Source organism: Acomys russatus, chromosome 3, assembly GCF_903995435.1.
Source record: "Acomys russatus chromosome 3, mAcoRus1.1, whole genome shotgun sequence".
In the NCBI taxonomy this organism is placed as follows: Eukaryota; Metazoa; Chordata; class Mammalia; order Rodentia; family Muridae; genus Acomys; species Acomys russatus.
Window position 1 is genome coordinate 84,175,627 of NC_067139.1, and position 27,256 is coordinate 84,202,882.

At 48.2% G+C, this 27,256-nt stretch overlaps 1 pseudogene; it reads right to left on the reverse strand.

Moving 5' to 3' along the window:
• Positions 1–6,371: 6,371 nt before the first annotated feature.
• On the reverse strand, positions 6,372–6,640 carry LOC127186816 (transmembrane protein 258-like; annotated as a pseudogene).
• Positions 6,641–27,256: the final 20,616 nt, after the last annotated feature.

The window sequence follows — 27,256 nt, forward strand, 5'->3', positions numbered from 1 at the left end:
GAAGGAAGCCCTTTCCATATCCCTCTAGGTTTTCCCAGGGAGGACAGTGCGTAAAAGAGTACTCTATCCAGGGGCAGGACTGCTGGCAGCCATCTTGAGTGATAGTAGTAGAGGTTTTGATGTCTTTAAAATTCAGTTATGTTATGTAAACATGTTTTTGTTTTAATCCCAGATGTGGGATATGGGCCTGATTCAGATCGTCCACAGCAGCCAACTATTTGCCTCGTGTGGGCTCTGAGAGGGGCTCTTTCCCAGCTGCAGATACTTTAATTCTGAGGACTCTGGAGAGGGAATAAATTCCAAAGCCAAGACAGATACACACACACACACTCACACACACACACACACACACACACACACACAGAGAGAGAGAGAGAGAGAGAGAGAGGAGGAGAGAAGGGGAGAGAGAGAGAGAGAAGAAAGAGAAGGCGAGGAGGAGAAGGAGGAGGAAGAGAAAAGCGAAGAAGGAGGAGTGAAGGAGGGAGAAGGAGCAGGCGGAGAAGCGGAGGATGAGAGGAGGAGGAGGAGGAGAAGGAGGAGGAGGAGAGCGAGGAGGAGGAGAAAGGAGGAGGAGGAAAAGGAGGAGAAGGAGAAGGAGGAGGAGAAGGAGGAGGAAGAGAAGGAGAAGAAGGAGAAGGAGAAAGAGGAGGAGGAGAAGGAGGAGGAGAAGGAGTAGGAGAAGGAGGAGGAGAAGGAGGAGCAGGAGAAGGAGGAGGAGAAGGAAGAGGAGGAGAAGGGGAAGGAGGAGAAGGGAGGCGGAAGAAGGAAGCGGAGGGAAGGAGGGGAGGGAAAAGGAGGCGGAGTAGGAGAAGGAGGGGAGGAGAAGGGAGAAGGAGGATGATAAGGACAGAGCGGAGGGGAGAAGGGGAAGGAGGAGAAGGAGGAGGAGAAGGAGGAGGAGAAGGAAGAGGAGGAGGAGAAGGAGGAGGAGGAGGAGGAGGAGGGGAGGAGGAGGAGGAGGAGAGAAGAAGAAGAAGAAGAAGAAGAAGAAGAAGAAGAAGAAGGAGAAGAAGAAGAAGAAAAGAAGAAGAAGAAGTTGCTGGAGATGGCATGAAATGAAGATTGGACTTGCCCCAAGGAACTCAATGACTCTACCCAGCAGGAAGTAGCAAAAGAGACCTACTCCCCCATTACCCACTAACCTTTCTTTCTCTCCTAACTGGTGTTGGGGTGTTGGAAGGGATTGGAGTGGAGAAGGGAGAAAGAGATATAAGAAATCCCAATAAAATAAAATAGTTTTTAAAAATAGGTGCCTACAGGTGACTAGTAATTCTACCTCCTCACCAAGAGGAGAGCATCCCACTCCCCCTGCTTGCTGTAGCCGCTGCTCACTGGTTTTCTTTTCCTTTGCTGGGTGACTCTAGCTCAGGCTGCTCTTGCTTCCCTGCCTCGCTTGTGCCTGTTGAGGGATGGGTTGCATGGATTATTCAGGAGTAGGTTTCATACTCATGAAGAAAAGAGACTCAAAACTGAAATGGTGCGGACTTGGGCTGGATGCCATAAAGTCATGACATTTGGTTGTTTTTCTTTCAGAACTTCTAAAATTAGTTGTGTCATATCAAGCGGATTGCTTCAGCATTGTAAGTAGTGGATTGCTTCAGCATTGTAAGTAGCGGATTGCTTCAGCATTGTAAGTAGAAGGTGTGCCAAAGAGCTAAGGGATGGAACGCAGCTGACCTATTATTCCTCTGCAAAGTCTTATTTTATTTTTACTTATATAGGTGTTGTATTAGTCAGGGTTCTCCAGAGTAACAGAACTTTTAGAATGAGTCTCTCCTTCCCTCCATCCCCCTCCCCCTCTCTTTTTATGTATATGTGTGTATGTATGTATGTATGTATGTATGTGTGTATGTGTGGATGATGATTTTCAGGCTGTGGTTCAGATAACCCAACAATGACTGCCTACGAATAGAAAGTCCAAGAATCCAGTACTCTTGGTCAGTCTGAAAGCCTAGATGTCTCAGCTGCTCTTCAGTCTATGCGGGAGCCCTGACCAGGGCTTCCTTTGGTGAAGGAAAAGACTTGCTAGTGAGGCAAAAGCAAGCGGGCGAAGTGCAAAAACTTCCTCCCTCCGTGCCCTTATATAGGGTTCCAGCAGAAGGCGTGGCCCAGATTAGAGGTGGGTCTTCCCGTCTCAAAAGATTAGCAGTGACCTTCCCACTTCCAATTAGGCAAAGTCCCTCACAGGTGTGCCCCACTTTGGGGTTTCAGCTAATTCTAGATGTAGTTAAGTTGACAGCCAAGAGCAGCCACCTCCAGTGCTTTGCCTGCGGGTGTGTCTGTGCACCGTGTGTTTGCAGAGCTGGTGGAGGCCTGAAGAGAGTATTGGGTCCCTGGGTTAGAATTCAGATGGTTGCGTGTGGCAGGTGCTGGGAGTCAAACCTAGGTCCTCTGTCGGTGCTGCACCATCCAGCAGAAATAAGACACCGACAACCAGACTTCTTCTCTAGATCTTTACTCAGGATTTTGCTAAGCAGGAATGGCCCCGAAGAAGGGAAGGACAGAGCTTAAGTAACAACCAAGTACCAATCAGCTTTTGCCAGGTGCTAACTCCTCATAGGTCAAAGTCAGAGCAAGGCCGCTCGTCACAAGATCGTCCGTTACCCCTGCACAGCCCTTCGCCATATGAGGACTTGTTTATCCTGGAGAGCACTCACCAGCGGGAAGGCGGAAGGCGGAAACCGGCGCCATGTCAGGGCGCGGCACTTCGCAGCTCTCCATAGTCCTCTGGAAAAGCAGCCAATGCTCTTAACTGCTGATTACAGCTCCTAAAATCTCTTGTTCTGGAGAAACGTCCTTCACTTACTTTGTCTGTTCCTAGGCATTAATAAAATCGTCTGTTCCGTATCTTGCCCCAGATAGGAAGTTTGGATCCTTTACTCCCGAGCCACAGGGGTGGCTCAGAGATAAGCTGGATAATAAGAGTAGGGACAATCTCTTCCATTGGCCATTGGTCTGGGGTCAGCAGATGGTTATTCACGTTTCCCCAGAGTTACTGCAATGAACAATATAAAGAGAGGCATTTAGTTTTGGCATCTGTCAACCACCCCAGCATATCTGTCCAGAGGAAGGAGGGAGGGGAAAATGTTATTTGTAGATTGTCATTTGTCTACACTGAGTTTGCTGGGCATCTTTTATGGTCAGTTAATATGCTAAGTACCTTCACACCGTTAGGCTACTCAGTCAAGACAGTATCGTCCTTAGGAAAGCATAATTTTCTTTAAAAACCTCATTTGTATTGTAACTGTGTTCATTTTTTCAGTCACGTGGCAAGCACTGAGAGAGGAACTAAAAACTTGAAAACAGTAGTTCTGGTCCACAGGGTCCCAGAGCTCTCAGTCCACAGCTCGATGGCTCTAATGGTGTGGCCAGTGATGTGGCAGCACATCATGGTGGGACGAGCATGTGGAAAAGGTCCAAGTGCTCACTTTATATCAATGAGGAAGAAGAGAGGGCAAGGGAGGGGCCAAAAGGAATGTTAATTTCTCTTGGACGGTCCCTAAATCCTCTTTTCCAATTGAAAACTTCACCATTGAACTTTCCCACCACTTTTCAATAATGCCATCAAGTTATGAATTCATCAACGGATTAACGCATTAATGACAACAGAGACCTTGTGATCCAAGCACAAATCCCCAACTCTGAATGTTGATGCATTGAGTCTCAACCCTTCAACACAGGAGCCTTTGGGGGTGCATTTTCATATCCGAGCCATAATGGAATTACAGAGCTTAAAGCCAGGAAACCAGAGTTTTGAGCACAGCAACTTGGTGTTTTGCTGATTGTAGTGGGTTTAAAATTCAAGTGATAAAATTTTAACAGCAGCACCACTTTATGTTTTCATATTTCTCTGGCTTGCTTTTTTTTTCTAATTCATGTCTTCTAGAGTTTTTTTCTCCCCAAACAGAATGTCCTGTTCAAGATAGTACTTGAGCATTTGGTCATCACTTCTTGAGACATTCTAGAAGTAATTGTATATAAGCACAAAGAACACATGCACAACAGTGACTAGAACAAGAGGCCACTAGTGGGTTAGAGATTGCCCTCATTAATTAAATTCCTTTCCTTTCTTTTCCAAACCCACTCTAGTGACTGCACGTGGCACCAAAGCAGCGCTGTCACTGGCATTACAGTCTTAGCACTAGGGTGATCCTGGAGGCAGAAGGGGCATTTCTTCCTTTCTGAACAGCCTTTTCTTTTCACAGCCTATCCTGGTGGTCCACAGAGCTGTTTTCCAGAGGGTTCCAACAGTGAGGGCCTCTGAAGGACTTCCCCAGCCATTCCTGGACAGGAGTTGCTAGACACATGACCTTTCTCAAAAGACTTCCTCAGACACCCAAGAAGGCTACTTTCCAATAATTCTTCCTGGCATGGCAGCTAATGAGCTTCTTTACTATCTAATGAGCTATGAGAAACTGGAAATTGCCATTGTTTGGATCTATAATGTTCCCCCAAAGACCTGCTTACTAAATCTGTGTCTGAGCATGTCCCCACAGGGAGGAATCCAGTCGCGGTGGCGCATGCCTTTAATCCCAGCACTCTAGGAGGCACAGGCAGGTGGATCTCTGTGAGTATGAGGCCAGCCTGGTCTGCAAAGTTCGGAACAGCCAAGGCTACACAGAGAAACCCTCTCTGTAAAACAACAACAACAAAAACGCCACTACCACCGCCACCACCACCAACAAAAGTGTTATTCCCTTGACACTACGGGGAGGAAGTGGAAACTCTAAGAGATGGGGGGATGCGTGGGTAGGAATTTTTTCAGGTCAGTGTGGGAATGTGTTTGAAGACTGTGTAGCTGAGCTTTGGGCTACTTTATTAGGTTCCTATATTTACCACCCTTCTCCATCTCTTCCAAGCCCCCAACACTAGATAGGAGAGAAAGAAGGTTACAGGGGAGAGGGGGCCTCTTTAGGCCACTTCCTACTGGTAGGGCCATCTGAGTTTCTTGCAGCAGGGTTGGTCTTCGAAATCAGGCTAAGACCACTTAACAAACTGCAACAAACCTCAACCGACAGCAGCCAGCCAACAGCAACGACAGCCACCCTGCCTCTCAGGGCTCTAGCGTTTGTATAGCCTCTGAAAAGTTCCCAGAATTCCAAATGTTACACACTCACAGAAACAATCTGCTGCTGGCAAAAACATGCTCCAGGACAAGAGAGCGTGAGGAAATCAGTCATCCGCTGTGAAGCAGCTGTGGACAATCTGAGGCAATCCCATCAAAACAAAAACATATTCACATAGCATAACTAGGTTTTTAAACAAACCAAAATTCTCACTATAGGATTCCAAGAATGGTCTCTTTAAAAAACAAAAATCTGGCCCCAAGGTAAAGGGTTTTACTCTGTCTTGTACCCCCACCAAGATGCCAGATGTGTTCTGTTCTGTTCTGTTCTGTTCTATTCTATTCTATTGAGATGAGGCTTCTCCAAGTAACCCAGGTTGTCATTAAACTCCTCATCTTTCTGCTTTGGCCTCTAGATCTGCAGGAGAGCAAGCGTGTCACTGATCTGGCCTCAGAATCTATGGGCCCTAACCTGTGGCACTCCTGAACCAGACTCATCATCCTTTTTGTGGACCACAGGGCCAGGCTGGGTCACTGCTCCCCAAGGATCACGCTGTGCAGGAGAGAGGACCTGTCTTTCTGTCTCAGAGGACTCTTTGTGACCCCCACCTAATCTCTGTCCTGGAAATGTGGGAGGAGCTTTTCAATAACAGGTTTAGACTATAGCAACTTCTAGAACATGTCTGGGAGTCCATATAAATTATCCAACTGCTTGTGTGCAATTTGTGCAAGTTCTCAGAACAGATTTTACTGCCCTTTAGAAGTATTGCTGTTTGAATATAAATACTATTTTTAAATCCTTTGTAGACATTTAAGAAGAAAGAGGATTTTTACAGTAGAAGTAATGTTTTTTTGTAGAGAAATTTGGTAAGAGAACAAAAATGAAAAGTAAAGAAAAAGCAAGCATTGGCAGCCCCACCACCTGTAGAAAATACTTCTAATGTTTTGCCAAATTTCACTTCAAGTTCAGTAATTTCTACTTCTATCTTGTTTGGGGGGGAGGGATAAAGCATTTATGTTAGCTCACAATTTCTCCTGTAAGCTGCTTTTGTCAGGGCATTTTATTAAAAAAAAAATCAGGATGTAACCACTTAGCAATTTGCAATTTCTCTGCAAGAATATATATATATGCAACTTGCAATTTCTTTGCAATAATACATACATACATATATACACATATATATACATATATATTTGCAGCTATACTTTTATCTTTTTTTGTCAAATATCTGCTTTTATTGTGAACAGCAGGTAGGACACTTGTAGCAATGGTAAGAAAAATAGTTTACAAAAGCAGGGACTTGGTGAGCTTCCTCATTGGTGCCCTTGAGGATTCACACATAGATGCTGACCCGGAGCAGGAGGAACAGGACTGCAAAGCCCATGAAGAGCAGCGAGACCACCAAGGAGATGAGGAGCTCTTTGTAGATGCCGCGTGTGTACATGGTGGAGGTGACCTCGTAAACAAAGAACCAGGCGGTAAAGACCGTGCTAATGGTCAGAAGCACCACAGTCAGGTTGGGAAGACAGCCGGGGTCACCAGGTGGTATACCTACTCACAGCTGCGAGCTCCATTTTGCCCCGCACAGGATGAACCACTGGTCCCTGCTTTTGTCTTTTTAATGGCCTTTCTCTCTTGGGTTTATTTGCTATACTCTTACTAGGTTCTTGCGGGAAAATCTTGCATTTATAGTGCTTAGCCTTTCCTAAGTGATTTCTAAGCAATGCATCTATTTTTCAATTTCTTTTGCTATAATCAACACCATTAAAAAATGTGGCATGGAATCTGGAGAGATGGCTCACTGGCTGCTCTTCTGAAGGCAGGGGTTTGATTCCTGGCACCCATGATCTGTGCTTCTGGGGACTGTGAAGAGCAAGGAAGCTACTCCTGCGGTGATTTCAATGGCTGCAGATGCATAGTTGAGGGTGGAGGCATCTTCCGTGACAGCCCCTCCCCCCCACACATCAAAACAATGTAACAGCCCAGACAGGAAGCCACAGAAGAGAACTCTTAAGAAGTGTAATGGGATGTGCACACAACTGATGGCTTCTGGCTGTGTGTGTGTGCGCGCGCGCGTGTGTGTGTGTGTGTGTGTGTGTGTGTGTGTGTGTGTGTGTGCACAAGACTGGAAGGGCTCAGCTCCATTTAAAGGGCAGACCACTGAGAGTTTGACCATGCTCCAGTAAGTACATAGGTAACACCAATTAGACTTGTGTTCTATTTTTTTTTTAGATTCTTATTTTTATTTTTACTTTTTTCTGCATCATGGGGTGGGAAGGTCCCTTGTGAGAGAAGTGAGGTAGACTAGGAGTGAGTGTGATTGAGGTGCATGATGTGAAATTCTCAGAGAATCAATCAAAATGTTATGTTGAAAAAAATGCACAATACAGAAAAGTATAATTAATTATAAAAAGTAAGTGTATTTTTTGCAACATAGATATGTCCAGTTAAATGTTTAAAAATTTGGGTGCATTTCATTTCAAAAATTACTTTGCATGGATATGTGAAACATATATATTTGATTTGTATGATGTGAATTATATAAAATATAAGGTTTCAAAGGCTGTTAAACATTGACAAAGTTATTATTTAAAATAAAACTAAAACGTGGCTACTAGATTGCTTTGTTTATGAAAAAGTAAAGTTTAATTTAAAAATGCTACACAGAAAACAGCATTCTATTCTCTTTAAGCCCTCCCACTGGGCCTTTGAGAGGCACATCTGTTTCCCTTTGAGCTTAGACTAGCTACAGATGCCCCTGCAGTAGTCTGAGAGCCCACCTGTCCTTCAGAGGTGGGCAGCATGTCCACAGCCAGAGGCCTTAGAGGCACGGCTTGCTGGTTTCCCACGGGCTCTGGAAGACTGGCTTATTCATCAGTATATACACTCTGAGATCGACCTCAAATGCATGCAAACCATTGGCATATTGAGCAGAATGTAAAGCTCTTGGGTTCAGGGCAGTGCCTGCCTGTGTGCCACCATGATCCGCTATGATGACAGGGGACTAATCCTCTGAAACTGTAAGCGAGCCTCCAAATACATGCTTTAAAAAAAAAAAAGATTTATTTATTTAGTATGTCTATGAGTGCTCTATCTTCATGCACACCTGCATGCCAGAAAAGGGCATCAGATCCCAGTGTAGATGGTTGTGAGACACCATTTGGTTGCTGGGAATTGAACTCAGGACCTCTGGAAGAGCAGCCAATGCTCTTAACCACTGAGCCATCTCTCCAGCCCCCTAAACCTTCTTTTATGGTGTTGCGTTGGTCATGGTGTCTGTTCACAGCAATAGAACAGCGACTAAGATGAAGTTGGTACCAGGAGTGGGTTAGCCTTCCTGTGATAAGCTTGTCCATGCTGTTTCTTGGGTGGGGGGGGGGGCGGGGGGAGGGATATAGAAGACCTTGGGACTTCGGCCTAGAAAAGTGGTTGGATGCTTTAAGCAGAGCTGCTGGGCCATCCCAGAAGGAGCAGGGCAGAATGTAGTGCTGAGAGACATGTGACCAGCTTAAGAATTCCGGAAGGGATCAGTAGGCACCCTAGCGACCATTCTTGTGATGTTTTGGTAAAGAATGTGGCTGCCTTTGACCATTGTCCTAAAAATCTGTCTGAGGCTAAATTGAATTAATGAAGTTTGCAGAGATTTCCAGACAGCCTTAGTGTTGCCGATGTCATTGGTTATTATTGATCACTCTCATGCAGATCTATAATGAAAAGGAGCAAGCTGAGCAAGAAATAAAATACAAAATGTCCAGTCTGAGGAGAAAAGGAGCACCAGGAAGTGTGATGGAGCTGAGTCCAGTGCTCAAGGAGATAAAATGTTAAAGAAAAGCCTGACGTCAGATGGAATAAAGGGAGTGGTGTCCTCAGGGCAGGACCCCACCCAGCTAAGCTTCCAACGTGTCAAAAGAAACTAAAGAAAATCTTAAAAAGTGCGAGAAACCATCAGCAACAGGAATCTGAGCAGAGGAAATTGAATGAGGTGGCCATGTGCCAGCCCCAGCGAAGAGAAGAACTTGGCAGCTTTGGCCACGTGCTTCTGGCTTTAGAGTCAAGAGATTGTGAAATCTCCTTCTGTGGCTAAGGGTCGCCTTTTGTGCCATTTGAGACCAGGCATGTGTCGGGGTGTCCTTGTATGGAGACCCAGAGAGGTCATTGCCTGAAGCTGTGAAGGTGAAGCCTGGATTGGGTTGGAGACCCCAAGATGTTGGAGATGGCAGTGATGTAGGGACACCTGCCAAGGGGAGCTGCAGACTGAGTGTGGAGCCAGCCTGAGGAAGAAGTGTGCTTCAGCCAACAAAACTAAAGAGAGTCGGAAATCTGAAGAATGCTTTGAGATCAAACACAGATGCAGAGATCAGACACGGAGATGCACACATTGGAGTTTGCCTTGCTGGTTTCAGGTCTTGCTTTGATAAAATACTGACTCACTATGCTCCTCCCTTTTGGAATGGGAGTGTATATTCTGTGTCACTGTATATCAAAAATATGAAACCTGCTTTTTTTATTTTTATTTTACATGGGATAGTAATTAAAAGATTGCCTTGAGTTGCAGAAGAAACTTTGGATTTTTAAAACAGTGTTGAGCCTTTGAAAGACTATAGGGCTTTTGAATTTGGACTGAATGCAATTTTTTTTTTATCATTTTGATATGGCTACAAATCTCTGGGGGTCAGGGAGTTGAATGTGGTCATTTGAAGAAGAATGATCCCCATGGACTCATATATTTGAATGTTTAGTTACCAGGAAGTGGAATTCTTTGAAAGGATTAGAAGGATTAGGAGGTGTGGCCTTGTTGGAGGAAACACGTCACTGGGGGTGGGCTTTGAGGTGTATGACACCAAGCTCCCTGCTGTGAGAATTAACTAGCCCTCTGAAACCTTAAGGAAGCCTTCAATTAAATTCCTTCTTTTATAAGTGTTGCATTGGTAATGGTGTCTCTTGACAGCAATAGACCAGTGACTGAGATAGTGGTCCAAAAACCAAACCAAACAAAAACACATTTGGGATGTCCTGTGTACTCTGCCATCTTGCACTGGTGATGGATAGACCTGCTATTACAGGGAAGCCAGTCTGGAGGATGGATTGAGAGTGTTCTGTGGATTTCCTGTTAGTGACAGAAGACACCACCAGGTAGAAACATTACCTTCCACGGCTCTGATTGTCCAACCCCTCAGGATTGGGTTCAGTAGGACAGGAATCTGACACTTGGCCAACATGCCTGGTGATGTGTCATGGCCTTTTGAGGGTCTTCTTTGCTCCCTGTTGTTTCTTTCCATAAGAGTCACAGAAGCAGAAAAGGTAGGAGCTGTGCCCTGGCTGCAACCGAATGCAACGGATTTACATCTCGGTGAGTGCAAAACCAAGCTAACCACAGCCAAGCCCTGAAAGAATAGAGACAGATTTACTACCCATAGCAGGAGAGAGTGGGAGTCGTTTCCAAATGAGTGCCCACCATGAAAATTAATTTTAAATCACATCTTTAAAAAATTGTTTTAGTATATGTTTAGTCTGCATACACATTAATTATTTTGGTTGGTACATATGTACCATAGGTGGGCTAATAGAAGTCCCAAATGTGTTGTCAAGGTGGCTGTTGGTGGGTAGAAGGCTGAGATGTGTTTAAGCAGACACAAAATTGAGCTGGGACAAAATGGGTGTTTTCTCCAGGGAGCCTGAACAGACTCATATGGCAGTTGGCACATGCTCAGTTGGCATGTTCAGTGAAGGTGTCATTCCAGAGCATGCCCAATTTAAGGTCACAGAGCATGTGCTAAAAGGATTAAATTGATGGACAGGAATGCCACTAGGCAAGTTCAGTGTGTCCTATGAGGCTTTAGCTGAGAAAGGGCAGGCCTTCTTGAAGGTGCATTGTTAATACGTTGCCCTTGAAGATACTGCCTCACGTAATGGGTAACAAATCAGTTGCCATCACTGGGTGAGCGGGAGGGTAAGTGTGTGGGAGTGGGAGGCCAGGGCTTGCACGTGTTGGGGCGTTGTTTCAGTCCCCACAGCAGAGTGGAGTCTATAGATCATGTCCCAGCGCATCCCCGTGAGACTGCCTATTGTGTTCAGCTCCAGAATGTCACCTTTCCCAAATGAATTTCTATCTTTAGTTTCCTGCTTCCCCTGAAGGCATGGGAGATGGCACTAGTGTGTGGGTAGGAGTGTGTGCCCTGATTCGGATCGGAATCTGGGGTCTAAGCTTATTCCCCCGGGGCCTTTGTGACAGGACAAGCCTGCACACTGTAGGTACCCACCTGTTGTTAGTTCCTGTTCCTGCCTTGGGGACTTGAGACCGGGACACTAGAGAATGGTTTTATGTCTCACCAGCAGACGTCGAAGAATGATAGGAAGGGTAAAACATTGCCATCCCCAGCCCACAGGGTTGCCTTCAAAACACAGACCATAAAGTGATCACATTGGAGGAAGAGGGCCTGCGGGGGTGGGAGGCCTTACCAGAAAGTGCACACAAGGCTGACCTTAATCATGCGCTGCCACACTCAGTCAGGCGATGGTCTTCAAACCAGCCGTGTTCCTCTACTCATTAGCCCCATTATGGTCAGCCACTCCCAGGCCTCAGCTTTCCCACGGCATCGCTATGGAGCTAATGTTTACAGTGTGTGAATTCTCACCTCCACTCATTAAAGCAGACACCGACACACAAGCTTTCCTGAGTTCTCTTCACTGACTTGCTTTTCTGGAATGTGTTGGACCCTGGGCCAGTTTGTGTCGTGAACGGCACTGATGAGGTTGTCCTGGGCACTCCTGGAAGCCAGAAAGATCCCCCACCTACATTCCTTCTGCACAGCTCTGGGGTCATATGGAGAAATAGGCCAACCTCCAGCATCTCCCTACAACCATCTGGCCTTTGGTATCCAGGAAGGAGTGGTGTTGGCTGACCTGGCAGCCCTGCATGCCCTGCTCCACGTTCAGACTCTGAGCACGGTAGGAAGGGCTCTGCCAGCTGGGGTGAGGGAGGAAAGAGGGTTCCCAAAGCTGCCTTGTTCTCTGCTTTCCTCTGGGACACTTGAGGAAGGAGCCCAGGAAATGAAATGTCCCAAGGAGAGCAGGTAGGAGTGTGTCCCAAGTACTGAGACTTTTCTCTTGGCACTTATGGTGTTTAATAGACGATTATGATGATTATGAAAATGGTGGTGATGATGAAGACGGTGGTGGTGGTGGTGGTGGTGGTGGTGATGGTGGTGATGATGAAGACAGTGGTGGTGGTGATGGTGGTGGTGATGGTGGTGATGATGAAGACGGTGGTGGTGGTGGTGGTGGTGGTGGTGGTGGTGGTGGTGATGGTGGTAGTGGTGGTGGTGATGGTGGTGGTGGTGGTGATGATGGTGGTGGTGGTGATGGTGATGGTGGTGGTGGTGTGGTGATGGTGGTGGTGGTGGTGATGGTGGTGGTGGTGTGGTGATGGTGGTGGTGGTGTTGGTGGTGGTGGTGGTGTGGTGATGGTGGTGGTGGTGTGGTGATGGTGGTGGTGGTGGTGATGGTGGTGGTGGGTGGTGATGGTGCTGATGTGGTGGTGGTGGTGATGGTGATGATGGTGGTGGTTGAGTGGTTGTGGTGTGGTGGTGATGGTGATGATGGTGGTGGTGGTGGTGATGGTGGTGGTGGTGGTGATGGTGATGATGGTGGTGGTGGTGGTGATGGTGGTGATGATGAAGACGGTGGTGGTGGTGATGGTGGTGGTGATGGTGGTGATGATGAAGACGGTGGTGGTGGTGATGGTGGTGGTGATGGTGGTGATGATGAAGACAGTGGTGGTGGTGATGGTGGTGGTGATGGTGGTGATGATGAAGACGGTGGTGGTGGTGGTGATGATGGTGGTGATGGTGGTAGTGGTGGTGGTGATGGTGGTGGTGGTGGTGATGATGGTGGTGGTGGTGGTGGTGATGGTGATGGTGGTGGTGGTGTGGTGATGGTGGTGGTGGTGGTGATGGTGGTGGTGGTGTGGTGGTGGTGGTGTGGTGATGGTGGTGGTGGTGGTGATGGTGGTGGGTGATGGTGGTGGTGGTGTGGTGGTGTGGTGGTGATGGTGTGGTGGTGGTGGTGGTGGTGGTGGTGGTGTGGTGATGGTGGTAGTTGGTGTGGTGATGGTGGTGGTGGTAGTGGTTGGTGTGGTGATGGTTGGTGATGGTGGTGGTGGTGGTGGTGATGTGTGGTGGTGGTGATGGTGGTGGTGTGTGTGCTGATGGTGATGGTGATGGTGGTAGTGGTGTTGTGGTTGTGTGATGGTGGTGGTGGTGGTGATGGTGGTGGTGGTGGTGGTGGTGGTGGTGATGGTGCGTGGTGGTGGTGATGATGGTGGTGGTGGTGGTGATGGTGATGGTGGTGGTGATGGTGGTGGTGCATGGTGGTAGTGTTGGTGATGATGGGTGGTGGGTGGTGATGGTGTGGTGATGGGGTGGTGGTGGTGGTGGGTGGTGTGGTGGTGGTGTGGTGGTGGTGGTTGGTGTGGTGATGGTGGTAGTTGGTGTGGTGGTGGTGGTGGTGGTGGTGTGGTGATGGTGATGTTGATGGTGTTAGTGGTGGTGGTGATGATGGTGGTGGTGGTGATGGTGTGATGGGGTGGTGGTGGTGGTGGTGGTGGTGGTGATGGTGGTGGTGGTGGTGATGGTGGTCGTGGTGGTGGTGGTGGTGGTGTGGTGATGGTGATGGTGGTAGTGGTGGTGGTGATGGTGGTGGTGGTGGTGATGATGGTGGTGGTTGTGGTGGTGATGGTGGTGATGGTGGTGATGGGGGTGGGGGTGGTGGTGGTGGTGGTGGTGGTGGTGATGGTGGTGGTGATGGTGGTGGTGGTGGTGATGGTGGTGGTGGTGGTGATGGTGGTGGTGTGGTGTGTGGGGATGATGTGTCGGTAGTGGTGGTGGTGATGGTGGTGGTGGTGGTGATGATGGTGGTGGTGGTGATGGTGATGGTGGTAGTGGTGGTGATGATGGTGGTGGTGGTGGTGGTGGTGATGGTGATGGTGGTGATGGTGGTGATGGTGGTGTGGTGGTGGTGGTGGTGATGTTGGTGGTGGTGGTGGTGGTGGTGGTGATGGTGGTGGTGATGTTGTGGTGGTGATGTGGTGGTGATGGTCGGGGTGGTGGTGATGATGGTGATGGTGATGGTGGTGGTGATGGTGGTGGTGGTGGTGGTGGTGGTGGTGATGATGGTGGTGGTGGTGGTGGTGGTGGTGGTGGTTGCGGTGGTGGTGGTGATGGTAGTGGTGGTGGTGGTGTGTGGGATGGTGATGGTGGTGGTTGGTGGTGGTGATGGTGGTGGTGGTGGTGGTGGTCGATGGTGGTGGTGGTGGTGGTGTTGATGGTGGTGGTGGTGGTGATGGTGTGGTTGGTAGTGGTGGTGGTGATGGTGGTGGTGGTGGTTGGTGTTGGTGGTGATGGTGGTGGTGATGGTGGTGGTGGTGGTGGTGGTGGTGATGGTGATGGTGGTGATGGTGGTGGTAGTGGTGGTGGTGATGGTGGTGGTGGGTGGTGGTGGTGGTGGTTGATGGTGGTGGTGATGGTGGTGGTGGTGGTGGTGGTGGTGATGGTGATGGTGGTAGTGGTGGTGGTGGTGGTGGTGGTGGTGATGGTGGTGGTGATGGTGGTGGTGATGGTGGTGGTGATGGTGGTGGTGGTGGTGGTGGTGGTGGTGGTGATTGGTGGTGGTGGTTGGTGGTGTGGTGATGATGATGTGGTGGTGATGGTGGTGATGGTGGTGGTGGTGGTGCTGGTGATGGTGGTGGTGGTGATGGTGGTGATGGTGGTGGTGGTGGTGGTGATGGTGGTGGTGGTGGTGGTGGTGGTGGTGATGGTGGTGGTGGTGGTGTGATGGTGGTGGTGATGGTGGTGGTGTGGTGGTGGTGGTGGTGATGATGGTGGTGGTGGTGGTGGCTGGTGGTGGTGGTGATGATGGTGGTGTGGTGGTGGTGGTGGTGGTGGTGGTGGTGATGGTGGTGGTGGTGGTGGTGGTGGTGGTGGTGGTGATGATGGTGGTGATGGTGGTGGTGATGATGATGGTGGTGGTGATGGTGGTGGTGGTGGTGGTGGTGGTGGTGGTGATGGTGGTGGTGATGATGGTGGTGGTGGTGATGATGGTGGTGGTGGTGGTGATGGTGGTGGTGGTGGTGGTGATGGTGGTGGTGGTGGTGGTGGTAGTGGTGATGGTGGTGGTGGTGGTGATGATGATGGTGGTGGTGATGATGGTGTGTGTGAGTGATCTGAGGGAATGGTATGGCATACTTGTGGATGCCAGAGGAGAACTCTATCTTTCTATCTTTCTATGTGGGTTCCAGGGCTTGAGCTCAGGCCATCAGGCTTACATGGTTGGACAGCAAGAATCTTTATCTGCTGAACCATCTCACCATCCTCTTACCACGTCCTGAGCCATGTCTCCACATTTCTTGGTCCTCACAGGGTGTGATTAACACAAGGAAAGTACATTGAAAGGGAATTTGGCCATTGGGGTGTGTGGGTGGTGGATCCCCTATCATCTCTGATGTGCCCTGTCTCCTGAGATTATCGAAACAGGCAACTGCCGGCGGACATGGTGGCGCACGCCTTTAATCCCAGCGCTTGGGAGGCGGAGGCAGGCGGATCACTGTGAGTTCAAGGCCAGCTTGGTCTACAAAGTGAGTCCAGGACATCCTCGGCTACACAGAGAAACCCTGTCTCAAAAAAGAAGAAGAAGAAGAAGAAGAAGAAGAAGAAGAAGAAGAAGAAGAAGAAGAAAAGAAAGAACGAAAGAGGTAACTGCAAGGGACAGGGTTATGTGATGCAATCTCAAGTGCTCACCCTCTGAGCTGGTAAGGCTGTTCCCTACATGTGTTTCCCCCTGGGCCGGATGTCAGCCTTTGGCTCCATGTCGCCAGGTCATGTGCTCTGGCACTCCAGGTGCTGACTGGCCGTCATGTAGCTGGCTGTGAAGGACTGGAGCTTCCCAGCAGGAGAGACAGCATCAGGACCCTCTGAGGTAGATTCCCCAGAGAATCGACATCCCCCAGGAGATCCTAGCACTGCTCCACCCTTGTTTTTCCTTACTCTCATCCCCGTCTCTTCTTGTAGAAGCCCATTTTCTGGAAGGTTCTGTCTTGGTTAAGCTCATCTCCCACTTATTACACCTATATCTCCTCACAGAGGGTCTCCTCTCCCCGCCCCCCCATGCTCACGGTCACTGCTATCGTCTCTGTACCTCACTGAGGGCGGGGCTTTGGGATGGGGTTGTGAGTGGATGCTACCATGGGGGGTGGGGGTGGGGAGGCAAACGCTGATTCCATGTAATGATAAAATCCAACTTTACAACATTGTTGTGTTCATATTTAGAAACCACATGTGCTGGTTGTGTGTGTGTGTGTGTGTGTGTGTGTGTGTGTGTGTGAGTGAGAGAGAGAGAGAGAGAGAGAGAGAGAGAGAGAGAGAGAGAGAGAGAGAGAGAGTTTGCTTTTGTTAACTTGACTCAAACTGGAGTCACTTAGGAGAGAACCTCAGCTGGGGAAACGCTCTGTCGAAGTATCTCTGGACAAGTCTATGGGGCAGTTTCCTGGTTTAATAATTCATGTGGGAGAGCTCAGGCTCAGTGTGACAGGTGCTATCCTTGGGCACGCAGTCCCAGAAAGCAATCTGAGAAAGCCATGGAGAGCAAGACAGGAAACAGTGTTCCTTCATGCCTTTGCTTCCAGGTTCCTTCCTGCTTGAGTTCCTGCCCTGACTTCCTTAACGATGGACTGTGATGTAGACATGTAGGCCAAATAAACCTGCTCCTCCCCCACGTTGCTGTCAGTCACGGTGTTTATCACAGCACCGGAAACCAGACTAGGGCACCGGTTGGCTGCTTTTATCAACCCCTGGGCTTCCAATCACTTGGTCTAGGAATGAGTGGGGACTGAACGCACCCCATCTTCGGCGTTGGCAACTGAACTCACCCCATCCTTGGCGTGCAGGCAAATGCACCTTGGCATGAAATTCCTCTCAGTGAACCACTCTATCTAGCACCAACCTCCTGGTTTTTTGTCTTTGTTTTGTTTGTTCAGGTTGAAGATAGTTGGGACTGCAAAAGCTTTGCATTCGCCTGAAGGATGGAGGGGCTTTAAGATTACCGAGCACCCAGTAAGAGATACCTAAACACAGAAGAAAAAAATTTCAAAGCCGCACACTAGGGGGCACTGTAGACCACCAGTGTTCCTCAAAGCCAGAACTACTGTGGAACAGGAATTGGAAACTCGGTATAGCAGAAGGGGAAATTGAGGCCCAGAGAAATTAAACGACCTGAGGGTAGCCAGTTTACACCAAGATCTGTTGTGGGCCTCCTCAGCTCAGTTCTGTTTAGGCCAAGAGCCAGCAAATAGCCTCTGTCTTCCTGAATTAGCTTTAAGAGCAGGTTTCCTGCTGCTTCTGCTTGGATTGTGTTCCTTGGTGATTCCCAGGGGGCACTGGGAGAAACATGAGTTTGTGGCCAGGAGCCTGCGTTTTTATCCTCCATACCTTGGAGGTCCAGCAAGGGTCTCTTATCCCTACCAATGTTTTCTCTCTCTCTTTCTCTCTCTCTCTCTCTTTCTTTCTTTCTTCGCTTCTCACAGACAACTAAAGGGAAGAAATGTTTATTTTGGTTTTATTTGGTGGTGGCACATCCAGGTGAGGTGTCTGTGCCAGGGCTCATTAATACAGAGCTCCAAGAACTTTCAGCTGCTCCCACACCAGTGTTCTGCATTCCCGGCAGCTAGGCTAAGGCCCTCTGAGACCATTAGCCTTTCATTCCCCTCCCCTCACCATCACCCCCTGAAGCAGAAGTGGGGCTCTCTCTATTGGAGCAGCACAGTTGATGCCCAGCCTGGCACCGAGCAGGCCACCTGCCTACAGAGCCACACATCTTCCTGCCACTGTCTCTGTTCCTTCTACAGCCCTTTCTAGGCCTGACTCTCTGAGTTGTCCTGGTTGACAATATTCTAGCAAATTCCTTTACAAGTCTGTGCAGGTGGGAGCAGGGAAGGCAGTCTTCTCCAGGAATCTGAGATCCCTGACTGTCCTTCCTCACCAGACCTTCTTCTCACTGAGCCTGAGTTTGTGTGGTGTGGAATTACAATCTGTAAGGTAGGAAGGGCCTCATATATCCCTCCACACAAAGCATCCCCTTAGCGGCCTAGAAGATGAAATTCAGGGACGGAGGATATGTGGGACCCTCTGTCCAGAGCATCAGGTTACAGGTCCGGGCACAGCGGAGCGTGGTAGAGACCTCAGTTCTCTTCTTCCACGAAGAGTTCAAGATGGTAAAGAGCTCCAGTCCATCCAGTGCTGTCCAAACATCGGCCCCATCACCAGGGAGAAGAGGCCAAGTGGTGGTAACAGGCCAGGAGGCTGTAGCTCTGGGTGTAGCTAAAGCATAACTCTTGGTTCCAGGTTGTGATTGGCTAGGAGGCTGACTGAAGGCCAGGCCTGTCAACCTATCAGTACTGTAGGCGCCAGGAGTTTGGTAGAGCACTTGCCTGGTGTGCACAAGGTCCTGGGCTGTGTCCCTTGCACTGTGGGGGAAAAGAACAGAGGTAGCTGGTGTAGGAAATAGTAGGCGATGGAAGAGGGCTGTTATCAAAAACTACCAAGCCTGAATCCACATCTTAGTTTTCCTTTTTGGCAATAAACCTGTGAGCCTCTCAATCTGGCTTCCTGTGTGGTTGACAAATATGAGCAGCTTCTTTGCCTGCAGACATTATCCCTCTCAGGGGCCCAGTCCCCATCTCCAGGATCCCTTTGCTCCATATTTGTCATCAGCACCTGAGTCTCCTAAGAGTCTGCTAAGAGATGCCTTGTCTAACACCCAGAAGTACAGTCAACATCCCATCCCCAGGAGGTTAGTGGCACCAGGAGATCTACATAGACATCCCCCCTCCCACATATCTGATCAGAAGGGATTGACTCTGAAGAATCCCTTCTTGGGCACTGTCTGCACCTGCCTGGGCTCAGTGTCCTCAGCTATCACACATGGAGTTGGACAGATGGTCCCACAACCTCCTTCTCTGGCTCTCTGGGAGACATGGCTCAGTGTTTCCCAGTGCTCTGGCCTCTAGGTCAATATGGCCTGGGAATTTTAGCTTTCATGCTGTAAGTCTTGTTACCGTGATAGTGTGATGCTCTTTCTCTTGTGGCAACAAGCCTAACCAGGTTCCTACCATGGATTGTAAGACTCAGATCTCCTGAGAGATCTTTAGTCTATTTCCGGAGTCCCCAGTGAGAGCCAGAGTCCGTTGTTGATGCAAAAACACAGGAATTTATTGAGCCAAAGTGACAGAGTCAGCCAACCTCTTTCGAGCTGGAGACCCCGAGGAGCAGAAGCATGGGCTTTTTATACCCTTAACAGAAGCAGAACTTATCAGAGAAACTTGATTGGTTAATAGACTAGCATCGGGACTTTCTTAGTTGGGGAGGAGTAAGTACAATTTTGGGATAGTGGAAAAATTTAAACACAAACTGACTGTCCTTGAGTCAAGCTGGACTCTGAGCACAAGCTGGCTGTCTTTGAGTCAAGCCGGACTCTGAGCACAAGCTGGCTGTCCTTGAGTCAAGCTGGACTCTGAGCACAAGCTGGCTGTCTTTGAGTCAAGCTGGACTCTTTATTATCTTTAAACACAAACTAGATGTCCTTGGGACAATCTGGACTCTTTGAGGGGGACCAATTAGTTTTCTCTGTCCCAGCTACACACCGTGATCTGATATTGTTTTCTGTCCTTGGTTCAAGCTGGCTGGACTTTTCAGGATCAGCGAAGCTGGGGAAATGTAGGGCCTTCAAAGGGTCCCAGGCCTCAAGAATCTCCCCCACATAAGAGGCCTATGTAGCCTAGTCCCAGAGTCACTTTATGCTTGTCACAGACCTCCATGCTCACACCATCATCATCATCATCATCATCCTGGCACTGTCACCCTTACTTACAATCCTTTCCCTGGCTCTCCTGTTCCCCCAGTACCCCTATCCTCTTTTTCCTGTGGCCATTTGGAGAATAGAGGGTGCTGAGGTTTAACCCAAGGCCATATTCATGCCAGGCGAGTGCCTCTTCACTGAGCCACACCCTCGAGCCACAATGGATATTTAGACTGCTGCTATGATTTCCCCAAAGGTTCACTTCTGTTTGCACCAGGAGACGGCTTTTTCAGACACTTGCAGTAGGATGCCACACCTTCAGTTCCCTGACTCTGGCACACCACATGCTTGTGTTTGCTTCTGTTCTCACCTGTGAGCTCACGCGGTTGTTACTATCTCCAAGGGAATACTTTCACTTCCACCTGGAGCTTCATCTCTTCTACCCTTCTCCTTGGGCTCTGCAATCTGAAAGCAAACAGCAAACTTAGCTCAAACTCACATATCCCCAGCTAGCCGAGAGCCACCATGCCATTTCACTCCTTGTAGTTACAATCCCCAATGGCTTTACAAGTGTTTCCACAGTCAGCAAACGTGATGGGGTTTCGTCCCCCTGCCTCTGTGTGTGTTTAAAGCCTGGATCCTGAACTCTGTACATCTCCAGCACTCAGTAGTATCTTGGAGAGTTCTTCCTATGTCTAGTGCTTTATTGCTTGGTTTTTTCCTTCTGCAATGTGGCTACTGTGGTGGCTACACCTGGCTGCTTGCCTATCTCATCATTTTCCTATTGTTCTGGGAAATTTTTTCTGGGTCTTTGAGGAGTGAGAAGGTGTACATCTGACTTCCTGTGAAGTCTTCTCTCTGGTGGACATTTGGGATTCACAGTGGTCCACACTGGAGTTCTAACTAGGCAAGAGTTTCCTCAACTGTTTTGAAGCCCATTGAGGACTATTCTATTTTCCATGGCCAGAGCCACAGCCACAGTCATGGCCACAGCTACAGCCACAGTCATGGCCACGGCCACAGCCTCAAGACCTTTGGCCACCATGGATATTATATCACGGTAAATCTGAGAAGTAGGAAAATCTCCAGAGAAACCTGGAGAATACAGGGTGTTGGAATCCTCTCAGTGGGGCTGCCAGAATACGGGTTAAGATGTTCAAGGTGATAGAGAGAAGGCCATCATAAAAGCCCATCGGCTCCCAAGAAGCCCACTGTGGTTTCCTCCCATTTGGACTGTAGGCCAAAGGCCAGAATCCCTCAGGAGCATCATAGCAATCTTCAGGAAGGATGCTTTCCACTTCCTTCCGTATCTTTCTTCTGCCTATCCAGTAGATTCTCATCTGAGCTCTGTCAAAAGTGCTGATGAGGAAATGTCTGTCTTTCTCCCCACGTCCTTCTCTGCTTGCTTTTCTATTTCTTTCCATTCTCATTTTAGTCGAAGAACATCCAAATAGTCACTAGTGGTAAGTAGTGGCTTATAAAGGTAAGGCAGCCCTCTGCCTCTCTCCCCCTCTACTATCTGTACTTAGGCACAATGGGCTCAAATGACTTTCTAGTCTCCACTAAGCAGGCTTACCTATGCCATATCTAGGCAGCTCTCTGCTCTGGGTTAAAGATAGGCTACTTGAACTTGCTGTGTGCATCGGGTTGGTCCTACGCTGTTGGATGCCTCTAATTTAGAGAGAAAGGAGTGGAGATTCCATTCTGCAACTCAAATTTAACATCAGGAAGGTGACTCTGACTGTTACTCTCACCTGTTTCCTTCCATGTAATTCTTGACTCTTTTGAAGCCATTAATGAAGGAGCTGTGACTGGTCCTCTAGGTGACTCACCACCAGTGGTTGGGTCCTTGGTCTTTGGCCCAGTGGTGAGTGGGGAAGACTCCTGGCTCAACGGAGACTGAGCAAAGAATTAAACTCCTGCTAGCCTGTGCCCTGCTGCCAATGCCTGGAAATGCTGGCATTGCAGGCTGCAATGCTGGTGCTACAGTTCTCCTTGTCTCCCGCCAAAGCCTCTCAGGTCATCTTTCATGTCTACAACAATCAAAGGCCTCAAGTGGGAGCACCAATTCTCAGCAGGGCTTGTGTCCTCAAAGTCAGGGCCATTCATTAACTTGCTGTTCCATTTACTTGAACATGTTCACAGCTTCCTTCCTTCCTTCCTTCCTCCCTCCCTTCCTTCCAATCATTCATTCTTTCTTTCTTTTTATCTTTTGTGGCTTTTCAAGACAGAGTTTCTCTGTGTAACAAGAACCCTGGCTATCCTGGACTCACTTTGTAGACCAGGCTGGCTTGGATCCCACAGAGATCCACCTCCCTCTGCCTCCCAAGTGTTGGGATTAGAGGCATGAACTACCACACCTTCATTTCTATAACCCTCCTGTGTACTTAGGGATCTTTGAGGTCGAACTGGAAGGAAGATAAAGGCAGCACCAAGAGGGGTCACAGGGAAGTCTGAGATCCTTCCAAAACTGTGTGTTCAGTTGGGCACATTCATTGCTTTTTAGATCATCTAAGTGGGTCTGTTTAAGACGAGCTTCTTTGCTTTGGTAACAGTAGACAAATTTCTTAGTGTGTCACTGCAGTAAGATGCCTCAGCTCTGTCTTGATTTTCTGCCATGGGACAGCATGTAGAGGGTCTTTGGGTGTTGTAAGATGCAACGAGCCAGGCATACGTCTAGCTTAAAATGTCCAAACATGAGTACATGTGCATCCACACTGCAAGAAACACAGAATAAAATCTATGTCACAACATTGTCTGGAGAAGGGAAAACATATTCACACAAAACAACTTGGGTTAGTAGGACTGTATAAAAATAAAAGATTGCAAAACAAGCCTTTGTGAAGGGGGAGGTAGCAGTGGAAGTGATGGATAAAGGGAATAAAATAAGTTAATTGAAACAAGAGAATCCCTTGGACAGTACAGTAGTGATTAGTGCACCACGAGGCCAGGAGATGAGCTGAGTCCTGTTTCCACAACTTACAAGTTACAGAGATGGGAAAGCCCTGTGTGCTGGCATTGGGTGCGTTAGCCAAGGCAGACCCCGGATGGGGACCTCCAGAGCTTTACCTTCTTATCTCTGTCTCTCTAGAAGGGCAGGTCTTGTGACTTGGCTAGTGTACTGGCTAGTTTTATGTCAACTTGACACAAGCTAGGGTTACTGGAGGTGAAGGAGCCTCAGCTGAGAAAATGCCTCCATAAGATTGCGCTGTAGGCAAGCTTGTAGGGCATTTTCTTAATTAGTGATTGATGGGGAAGGGCCTGGCCCACTGCAGGTGGTGCCATGCCTGAGCTGATGGTCCTGGGTTCTATAAGAGAGCAGGCTGAGCAAGCCATGGGAGCAAGCCACCTTCCATGGCTTCTGCGTCAGGTCCTGCCTCCCAGTTCCTGACCTGAGGAACAGTAATGTGGAGGTATAAGCCCAATAAACCTTTTCCTTTTGGTCATGGTGTGGTGTTTCACCACAGCAATAGAAACCCTAACTACTGCAGCCGGCTTCACTGTGGTACCATGAAGGGAAAGGCTAGAGAGATGAAGCTGAAGAGACAAGGATAGGAGCTACTGGGAGGGTATGTGCAAACGTCAGGGAGGAGGGGAGAACGAGGATATGGAGATGCAGGGCAAGGGGGTGAGAGGGAGAGTTGCCATGGATCCTGTATATGTCGAAAGCCTCTGCAATGTGAACTTGAAGTTTGCTAGGAGACAGAGAGTAAGCGTTCTAGGAGAGTAATTTCACCCATATCCCCACCCCTGGATGGATTTAAAATCACATACCTTGGACAACTTGATTAAGTCAAGTGAGGCATCTAGTACACTATTTAGGACTTATGATAGGGAAATATTTGACAGCATACAAGAATGTCAACCACCTGAAAAGATGAACGCATTTGATATGGAAATTAGTAGCATCTTTTTAAAAATATTAAGATACTCTATTAAGAAAGTAAACAGGTATACGAATCCGTTACTTTTCTGTCGCTGTGATAAGACACCATGACCAAAGCAGCTTGTGGAAGAAAGAGTTTATTGTGTCAAAAGGTTCCAGAAGGATAAAAATCCATTTTGGTGGGTAGGCATGGTAGCAAGCAGCAGGCATGGTGGGAGAAGCAGGAGCTGAGAGATCACATCTTTAACTGCAAGCATGGAACGGAGAACCGGAAGGAGGCAAGGCTTTATACTCTCAAAGCCCACCTCCAGTGACTTGTTTCTTCTGGGAAGGCCACACCTCCTAAACATGTCCAAAACACCATCATCAACTGGGGACAAAATACCCGGCATAGGCACTAAGGGAGGAAGGGCTTACTTTGGCTAACAGTTGCACAGGCTTTAGTCCAGGGTCCACTTCTCTTCATTGTGTTTGGGCTGTGGTGAATCAGAACACCATTCACCTCATGGCAGCCAGGAAGCAGAGAGAGAGAGAGAGGGAGAGAGAGAGAGAGAGAGAGAGAGAGAGAGAGAGAGGAAGGTTCAATATACCAGAGGCAAGGTTCATTTTCCCAGGGCATGTTCCAGGAACCCACTTCCCACAGCTTGGCTTTATCTTCAATAGTTCCACCACCCACCAAGAATGTATTTAAATTTAATCTTATCAGTGGATTAATTATGAAGCCATAGCCTTTGTGAGCTAGTTATTGCCCCCTAGACTTCACCAGTCAGCCCTTTGTGCTTTGGGACCCAACGTCCAGTACCAGAGTCTTTGGGGGGGAAGCAGGCATATCTATGCTGCAGCAAGTGACAAGCCTGGAATGCAAGGAAACAACTAAAAATAACAAGACGAAGAGACACTTTACAAAACAGGATTTCCAAATCCCTGTCGATGTATAAGAATGTGCTCAGCCAATCAGGGAAATTTGAGAAACAGCAATAACAAAACAAACAGAGTAAGGTATACCCAAGAATATGAGTTGGTGAAGATGCAGAGTGATGGCAGCCCCAGCCACTTTGATTGGAGTGTAACTTGACACCATTGTGATGGCTTTGTGCACTAGCTTGACCATATCTTGTGGGAACAGCAATTCCTCATCTGGTTCCCAGGCAACACAATTACATATACCTGTATTGCTTTGCTTAGAATCGACTCATACTGAAACAGACCAACATCCATTAGCGGCAAAGTGTATACCTAAACGGTCTATTCACAAATAACCTATCAAAATGAAGGGACCAAAAACATCATAGTGGGTGATCTCCTGTGGAGACACACAGGAACGCCTGCCCACTCCAAATAGGATGTTGACAGACCAAATAAACAATCCCACCCTGCGCAGCTTGGTAAAGCAGTGAGGTAAAGCTTCCTCCCAGGAGCAGAGGCAGTCACTGCCGGATTCATTCCTCTTCTCCTGGATTCGTCCCTCTCATAAATAACTTTTAAGAGATTTACTGCCTGCTCTGACTCTCTTGCTGGAAGAAGAGGAGGAAGAGGAAGAGGAGGAGGAGGAGGAATGAAGAATAGAGCTCAGGCTCCAAGGCTCCTCAATTCCTCAGGAATTAGGGTAACCCTTCCCTGGGAGCTGCATCAGCTGGAGAAGGAGCAGAGCTCAGGCTCCAAGGCACCTCAGTTCCTCAGGGTTTAGGCCTGGCCACCACTGCATGCCTCAGGGTACCCTTGGAACACTGTCCCACCCCAGAGCTGTGAGGTTCCTGGGATCCCATGACTCAGGGTTACCCTTGGGACACTGTCCCAGCCCTCAGAGTTGCAGACACCCTTCCACCCAAGTACCAGAAGTCAGGACACCCACCCAAAAACACTTAGCTGAGCCCAAACCGTGTAGGAGCTGAGTTGTTTCACTTTGCTATGTGCTGACCGCAAACACTTCTGCTCTTTGAGGCTCAAGTGGAGCCGAGGGTGTTTTCCTTCAGAGGTGAAAGGAACTGGCTTCTCTTTATAGGAAACATAAATAGAATAGAAGTTATTGTGTTATATATGATTAGCCATTTTTAGGTCAATGATAATATCCAATACCTAGCATGTGTAAATGCCCACAGAGTAAAACAGCCCCTCAGAATATGTAGTCTGTACACCCAGTTTGGAAAAGAGGGATGTTAGCCTATCAGTTTGCTGAGTTTGTGCAGTATACATATGTAGGATTACCCCTGTTAGTCTACAAGGATATCATAGTTTGGACATGAAGTACCAAAAAGGACCATGTGGTCCTTGGTCTTTCGTCTCCAGATAGTCAGTCTAGTCATTGAAGGTGATTGGATTATGAGGGCTGTGACATCATCAATGGGGTGGTCCATTGATGTGTTCATAGTTTCTTGGTGTTTTGGAGTTAGACCACAGACTCAACTTAAATTGTAATTAGCCAATTTCTTATTTTAAGCTGCAGCTGTTCTCAGTTGCTGTGGTTGCAACTGAGGCCCAGATAAAAGGGAGGGGAGCTTTTAAAGGCGGGTCACAATTATTTTATTCCTGTGGAATTTACACCACATACACACAGTAATAAGTAGGGTTTACAGAAACCAGAGCAAGTGGTTAATCATTTCATAACTTTTACAGTTCCAGGGAGGGGCCAAAGAGCTTATCTTTTAAGACTTTAGAGTGGGTGCCTAGAACAAAATAGTTTCCCCAGCCATCACATTGGCATTGCTGGGAAGTGGTCAGAGGTGGGGCCTGGTTAGAGGGAATCCACTACTGGGAGTGTGTCTTTACCATCATTTTTCTGTTCTCTTATCCCCTTCTCCTCCTCTTTCTCCTCCTCCTCCCCCTCCTGCCACACACACACACACACATTCTCTCCCCTTCATGGCTACCATGATGTGAGTAGCTCTGGCCACTACACCCTTCTCTCAGTAAGTTCCGATCACCTCGGGTCTAGAAACACATCTGATCACAGATTGGGACCTTTGAAACTTAATCTCCTTTCTTACATAGATTTTCTCAGATATTTGTCACAATGAAAGAATTTGGACTAATGGGACAAGATGAGTTGAAAGCGACTTAAGGGCTGAGGAGATGGGACAAGCAGCAGCATTAGTGCAGAGGACACAGTGTGTATGAAATCACAGAACACTTAGAAGACAGCTTGATAGACCAGGCACTCAGATGCAAAGAGGAAGGCAAAGTGGGACATGAGGGCAGAGATAGGAGCAGAATCCAGACCATGAAGACCCTCGTGGGAGGTCAGGAACATTGAACCCCCATCTTGAAGACAAGAGGGAACCGATGGAAAAAGCTTTTCTTATCCTGGTGTTGTGGAGGGGGCAACCATCTTACTGCTCCCAGCGCTGTGCGATGAACTGAGATTGAGCTGGTCCAGAAGCGTGGTTTTGTGGCCATTCAGAAACACCGGTCCACATGTTGCAAGGTTCTGTATTCCTTGCCAAGAACCTTCTCAGTGTAGTTT